Source organism: Lygodium microphyllum, unplaced genomic scaffold, assembly GCF_053477565.2.
Source record: "Lygodium microphyllum isolate KBCC unplaced genomic scaffold, Lygodium_microphyllum_v1.1.10 scaffold_39, whole genome shotgun sequence".
Classification (NCBI taxonomy): Eukaryota; Viridiplantae; Streptophyta; class Polypodiopsida; order Schizaeales; family Lygodiaceae; genus Lygodium; species Lygodium microphyllum.
In genome coordinates, this window is record NW_028229522.1 from 861,807 (window position 1) to 868,263 (window position 6,457).

The window sequence follows — 6,457 nt, forward strand, 5'->3', positions numbered from 1 at the left end:
GAGTACTCAGGGCCTTCTCAAGTTCATTGTGAAGGAAGTCATAGCAGGTGGACGCAGAGTACTCAAGCCCTTCTCAAGTTCTTTGTGAAGGAAGATCCGTTTGGGAGTAGAGCTACGCCTTGTTGTTTTTTTTGTGCAGTACCGGGGCTCTCAGTTCCCGCGAGTTCAAGGAAGCGCGCTTTTCGAATTTACAGTTTATGTACTTCAACTACGGTGCTTCTGCCCGGATGCATGCGTTCAAGCAGTCTCTCGCGTACGCAAAAGCTGATCGCCCTTCGCAGGGAGCGTCTTTGTGAACAGGCACCCGATTATAGAGAACAGAGGGCTGTACCGGCGCGCTTGCTGCATCCAAGGTTTCGTGGTGTAGTTGGTTATCACGTCAGTCTAACACACTGAAGGTCTCCGGTTCAAGTCCGGGCGAAGCCAATGAGTAAAGTTATTGCTGTCTCCTTTCAACAAGCTAGGTAAGGGAGCTTGGGTCCTGAGCCAGCCAGCCTCTTTGCCTCTTTTTGACGTTGCCTACGAGCCCTGACTTCTTTCTCCTTAGAGAGCGCTAGACTAGACGTATCAAGAGGAAAGGGGAGGAGGAGGTGGCCAAATTCACAGCCAGGTTTTAGGAGAGATGAAGTGAAACTACTTTACACATGCAACAAATCCGCGTAATTCAAGAAAGCGAGCGATAATTTGCTTCTCTCCTTTGACTTGAACTAATAAAGGTTTTGGGCAATCATGATGAAGTAGCAAAAGTGCCCAAAGACATGCACAATGCGGCTGCTGCTCAACATCCAAGGTGAACTAAATTTGCCGAGAGATAAGCGTTGCACCTACTATTTCCCCCAGAACGTTACAAATCACTGAGGCTCACCTGCAACAACCACGAAACGTGAATTAATAGCGTGCTATCATGAATTTGTGTTTTTAGTTACCAAGGGTCAAGGAAGGACCCACTTCGGGCATTATGTAGGTGGATATAGTGGTGGTAGCTATAGTTCTAGAGGTGGCTCATCACCTAGAGGTCATCTCTTCACCATGGAGCATGTACTTGGTAGTATGATGCACTCTCCTAGAGAGGATGACTGGTTTTTGAATTTAGGCACTACAAACCATATGACTCACCATGTAGAATGGTTTGATAGAAAGCTATAAATAGAAGCTGAAGAGTATGTGGTTATACGAGACGACACATTGCATTAGATAACTCATATTGGGAGTATGCCTTTGGTGATTAGAGATGGAACATAAAATAAGCTTGGGGATGTCTTATGTGTGCCTACTGCTATTACTAAAAATTTAGCTTCAATTGGCCAAATGGTTGATTAAGGGTTGCAAGTGAGGTTTAATAAGTATAGTTGTTTCATTGAGGAGTTCAAGAATGGCAACCGCGGCAGGCTTGTTGCACGTGGTCAAAAGAAATACAAGTTATTTGCTTTGGATATAGGACTCCCATCATATAAAGCTCTGTATATGTTGAGACAGGGCATGGAAAAAATAAAGATGTAGAACTATGGCATAGAACGATTGGGCATGTGAATTTGCAAAGGCTTAAGCAAATGTAGTCTAGACAAGTGGTTCATAGATATCCACAGTTTGGATATGTGAACCATGATCATGTATGTCAACCTTGTCTCAGTATGGCAAGCAGTCTAGACTCCCATTTCCAAAGAGGGCAATATATCCTATGGAAATCGTATATTTTGATATTTGGGATCCATGTCAAGTTGTCTCTTTGAGTGGAAAATGTAGGTTTTATATTTAGTAGGATGATATGGGTCTACTTTTTGCAACATAAGAGTGAGGCATTTGAAAAGTTTTTGGAGATTAAGGCCATGGAAAAAAAGAAACTCGGGGGCTACATAAAATACTTGAGATCGGATAATGGTGGAGAATATATGTCAAATGAGTTCTCTTACTATTTGAGAGACCATGGGATCAAAATACATGTTACTTGTAGGTATACACCACAAAAAAATGGTGAGGCAAAAGGAAAAACAAGATTATTTGTGGAAGTAGCAAGGGCAATGATGAATCAGATGCACATATGCCCGTTACTTATTAGGTTGAGGTAGTACATATTATAGTCCATATCATGAACATGGCATCTACAACTCGACATATAATGTTCTCATATGGAGACATATGAGAAGTCAACTTGTGGGTGTCTTGTTCATTGTGGAGACATTTGATGGCAAAAGTGGAGCCACATATTCCAACTACATTGTACATCATGGAAAAAATGATGTAGAAAGATCTTAAGCCATTTATTTACCCTTTTGGTCTGGCCATCAGTTTGTGGGTGATATGCAGTGGATGAAGCAAGCTAGGTGCCCATAAATGTAAAAATCACCTGCCAAAAGTTACTCATAAACTTGGCATCCTAAGCATGCACTATTACTTGTAGTAATCCATGTACTTGTCACACTACTTGAGTCTTGAGATACCTTCGGCATTGCTATGAGTACAAACCCTCTTGATGATAGTCTCAAGATCAAGGATATAGAGGGCGTTTTGCTTACAAAAGAAGTAAATATGAAGAATATCAACGTAGCTCATACTTCTTATGTAGTTAAAGTGAGAGGCAAACATGGTGGTAATGGGAATAGCAATCATGGTAGAGACTCACAGTCTAGTGAGGGCAAGCCCAAGTATTATGGGTAATCAAATAGTAAGTTCCATGGTCCTAAATACTCTCTTGCCTATCATTATTGTGAGCACTAGGTTCACATAAGGTCATAGTGCCATAAGATATGCAATGACAAGTGCAAAAAAGGCAAAGAGGAAGCACATGCTAATGCCAAATCTTCTCATGATCGCAATATTGTTTCAAAGTCTAGTATTCAGATTGAAGAGATAAATACCTTGGATTACAACTTAGATGATTGCATACTTATTGCTTCATCACTTAATGCTACTTAGTTACTTGATATTCAATCTATATATTCTTAGTATTGGCTTCTAGATTTGGGGGCTTCCTTTCATGTTACCCACATCATCACTGATTTTGTACCTAATGTACTTTTATAGGTTTGGTCAGGTGTTGAGGTGAGTCCAAGCTCTACCACCAAGATCCACTGACCTCTTATTGTTCAAGCATTTTAAGCGAGTAGTAATGGCTACCTCTCACATAGCCGATGTGCTATCCATCCCTACGAGTGTAGTGAGCTTACCTTGATGCCCGATTGAGTTGTTTCCTCTCTCAAGCGCTTCGATAGCTCCACGATTCTTGATGCAAGCTCAAGCATCCTCAAATCTCCACCTCCAAGTTCCATCCTCCATAGCCACACACGAAGCAAAAGAAGAGAAGAGAAGATAAGAGAAGAGAGAGGATGGTAGAGAGCTTTACCTCCTTGATCCCTCACCCTCACACACTCACTCCGTCACACTCTCACACTCCCTCCCTCAAGCACATACAAGCAAGCAAGGAAAAGAGAAGGAGAGAAGAAGAAGAGTCCACTTTGTCACACGCCAAAGAATAATCTCTCATTCACTTTTTGAACTTTATATACAAAGCCATAAATCCCATTTGGATGGTCATCCCCTTTTTACATGGCGGGTATAGGTCCTTTTTTCCATTGTCCTCCTATCTTCCTAGCTTCCTTCTTACCGCCCACCTACATTTATGATTTGCATAGGTTAGAGACTGGTGCTCTTAAAATAAATCATGATGCGCTTTGCGCTCTTTTATAGAAGTATTGACTTGCACTTTTTCTTGAGCGCCTCTCCTTGATTTAGGAATTTTTCACACTTCTTGTGATTCTTGGTTTTTCTTGGCGTGCCTTCGTTCTCCATTCCACTTTTGTGTTGGCTTTGTCTTCTACTTTAGATTTTTTGGATTTTCCACCTTGTTCATTTGAGTGTTAACATTACCCCCCTCATGGTTGAGTTCCAATCCCATGGCACTTGGTGGTGGGTGATGGGTCGAACTTTATTGCTGGAGTAGCCAAGTGGCTTTTTGAGTTTGTGTATGAGCCATGTTGGAAGATGTGTTGGAGGGATTTATGGAACTGTGAGCCCATTGAGTTAGAGATGATCCCATGCCTTGGAGAGATTTATGGAAAATGCCCTTGAGTTTAGACTAAGCCCTAGTCATGGAGAGAGGCTGGTGGGTGGATATGTCGTTGAAATTGAATATTGTGTTGGATGGATCCATCGCATGGCCCTTTGCGGTGATCTTCTTATGCACGATTTGAAATGAGCTTCTTCATTCACTTTTCGATTGGGTTTGTTGTGGCCACCCCTTGGTTTTTTGGTGGGCCGACATGGTAGGGTGATTCATAAGATGGGGAGCACATTGCATGGATGATGGGGTCACTGAAGCTGGTGATGGGTCCTTCAGTTGTACCTAGAAAGAAAAGAAAGGTGCATTACGTGTGGGTGTGCACTATTGTTGTGTGGTGCGCGTACACATGCTAATGGGATTGAGCTTAGGGTGACAGGTCTAATCATAAGTGAGTGTTACCTCCTTGTGTGTGTCCTTCCCTCTATGTTGCTATCAAGTAGAATCGCTAGATGGTCGGCTATTGTTGCCTCTATGCTCCAGCCTCACTGATCCCCTTGTTCCTTGTGCGAAAAGGGCTGCTCTTGCTGATTCCAAGCCAAAGCCACTGCAAGTCCCACATGTGGTCATCCCTCAAGGAGAGGAGTGTGATCTTGTGAACTAGATCCAAGAACTGGTAGTATGGGAGCAGTGGGAAAATCACAACCGCCCCTTTGAATTTGCCTTCACCTTCCTTCAAACACTAGACAAGGTAGTATCTCTAAGGGTGGTGGAGGATGTGATAAAGCTCTCCACGAGGTTGCCACTCTTTCTTTGCAGTAGCCTTTTATTTTAGTAGTATTTGCAAAAGGGGAGATAATTATAAGTGGTGATGAAGGTAGGATCTGGACAAGAAGAGAATTCTCTAAGGAAGCTTTGTTATGGATGGGAGGAGGTCCCTCTCAGTGAAGGTTAAGCATAACTCTGGAGACATGGCATTCACGCTATAGATTATAGGAAAATCATACCTACGATGCACCTCGTAGGTGAAATCAACTCCAATTCTCAATGGATAGGACATGTAGGTAGGATCATTCCTCTCATATGGTAGGGTGCTACAGAAATCCATCCATACATCTAAGTTAGAGTCCTAGATATTTTTGTGCCACTTAGTTTATACTTCGTATCCCTCCACCTTCTTAGGCACCTCCATCGCCTTGTCTTTCCAATAATCAGCAAGCTCCTATTACCACCTTGTGTGGTGTCTAATTCTCTCCTCCAACCATCTAAGTAAAAATGGTGATATACAATAAGGCATGCTGCCTTACAAGGATAAATAGAAGTATGAGATCAGAAGGCTGACTATAAATAGTAAAAGTTGGCATATAAGATGATTGGTGCAGTGAGGTACGTACAATGAAGATTTGAACATTAAGCCTGAACATTGAAGCACATTGCCACATTGTTAATGAAGCTATAGTTGAAGAACCTAAACTTGTCTGTGAAGACTAGTATGCTCATTGAAGAAGCAATTTGGAATTGCTCCTAAGGAAGTAGATGACCATTAGATGTTGTAGTAAAGGTATGATGTCATTGAAGAAAGCAAAACCTCATTGTTGATGGTTCTTTAAGTTATGTGTTTCTTCGGTGAGGCTCCAAGATAAACTTATTGTCTTGATTGGTCTTTGATGTCTTGACGTGATGCCTCTTGAGCTTGAGATCTTTAGGAAGGTTTTGATGCTAGTGTTAGGTCTTCAAGTCTTTAATGCTATTGCAGCGTAGGATATTCATGGAAAGCTTCTAGTGCAGATGATATTGTCTTCAAGCCTTGAGGTTCATTGCATTGCTTTGTCACCTATTGTTTTCCTGCATTCACTTGGTGAAACTTTGTGAGTACCATGAAATGGATTTAAGGAAAAAAGATAGAAAAATTCTACCAATTTCTTCAATCCTTACCACAGTGCAAGGTTTTACTGAAGAAATTATTCCAATGGCAATGTTACAGGAGTTGATATAAGTGTGGTTAGAAAATTTCCAATGGTCTTTTCCTCCTCTACTTCATGGGATTCCTATCAATGGTCTTGGATAGTTCATCTATTCATGGCATCCATGTTCTACCTATGTGGTTGTGCATGCGGTGATGTTGCCTCTCCTCCTCTCAAGTATGTGGGAAAGATTGGTGGGCTCATGGTTGAGAGTTCATTGATCTCATCCTCAATGATAGGCTCAGTATCTTGCAAGTGAGCTTGTATTTCTTTTATCCATTCTTTGACCTTATCCAAAGCCTTTAGTTGCTGGTTGGGGTCAGGGTACTCTCAAACCTTGGCACTTCCCTTCTCTCTCATCTTAGGAGCATATTTTTCTACTTCTACATCAATAACCTACTTTCCCTTTGTTAAAGTAGTTGTGTTCTCTATTTTTAGTGTTATTTTTGCATCATTCCTCTTTCTTCTCATTCACTAGCTCTCCTTTTCTATAGAGGTT

General features: G+C 41.6%; 1 non-coding gene across 1 annotated transcript; it reads left to right on the plus strand.

The window, feature by feature from the left end:
• Nucleotides 1-352: 352 nt before the first annotated feature.
• On the plus strand, nucleotides 353-426 carry TRNAV-AAC (transfer RNA valine (anticodon AAC)). Its single transcript has one exon. It is a non-coding gene; the product is annotated as a tRNA-Val (tRNA).
• Nucleotides 427-6,457: the final 6,031 nt, after the last annotated feature.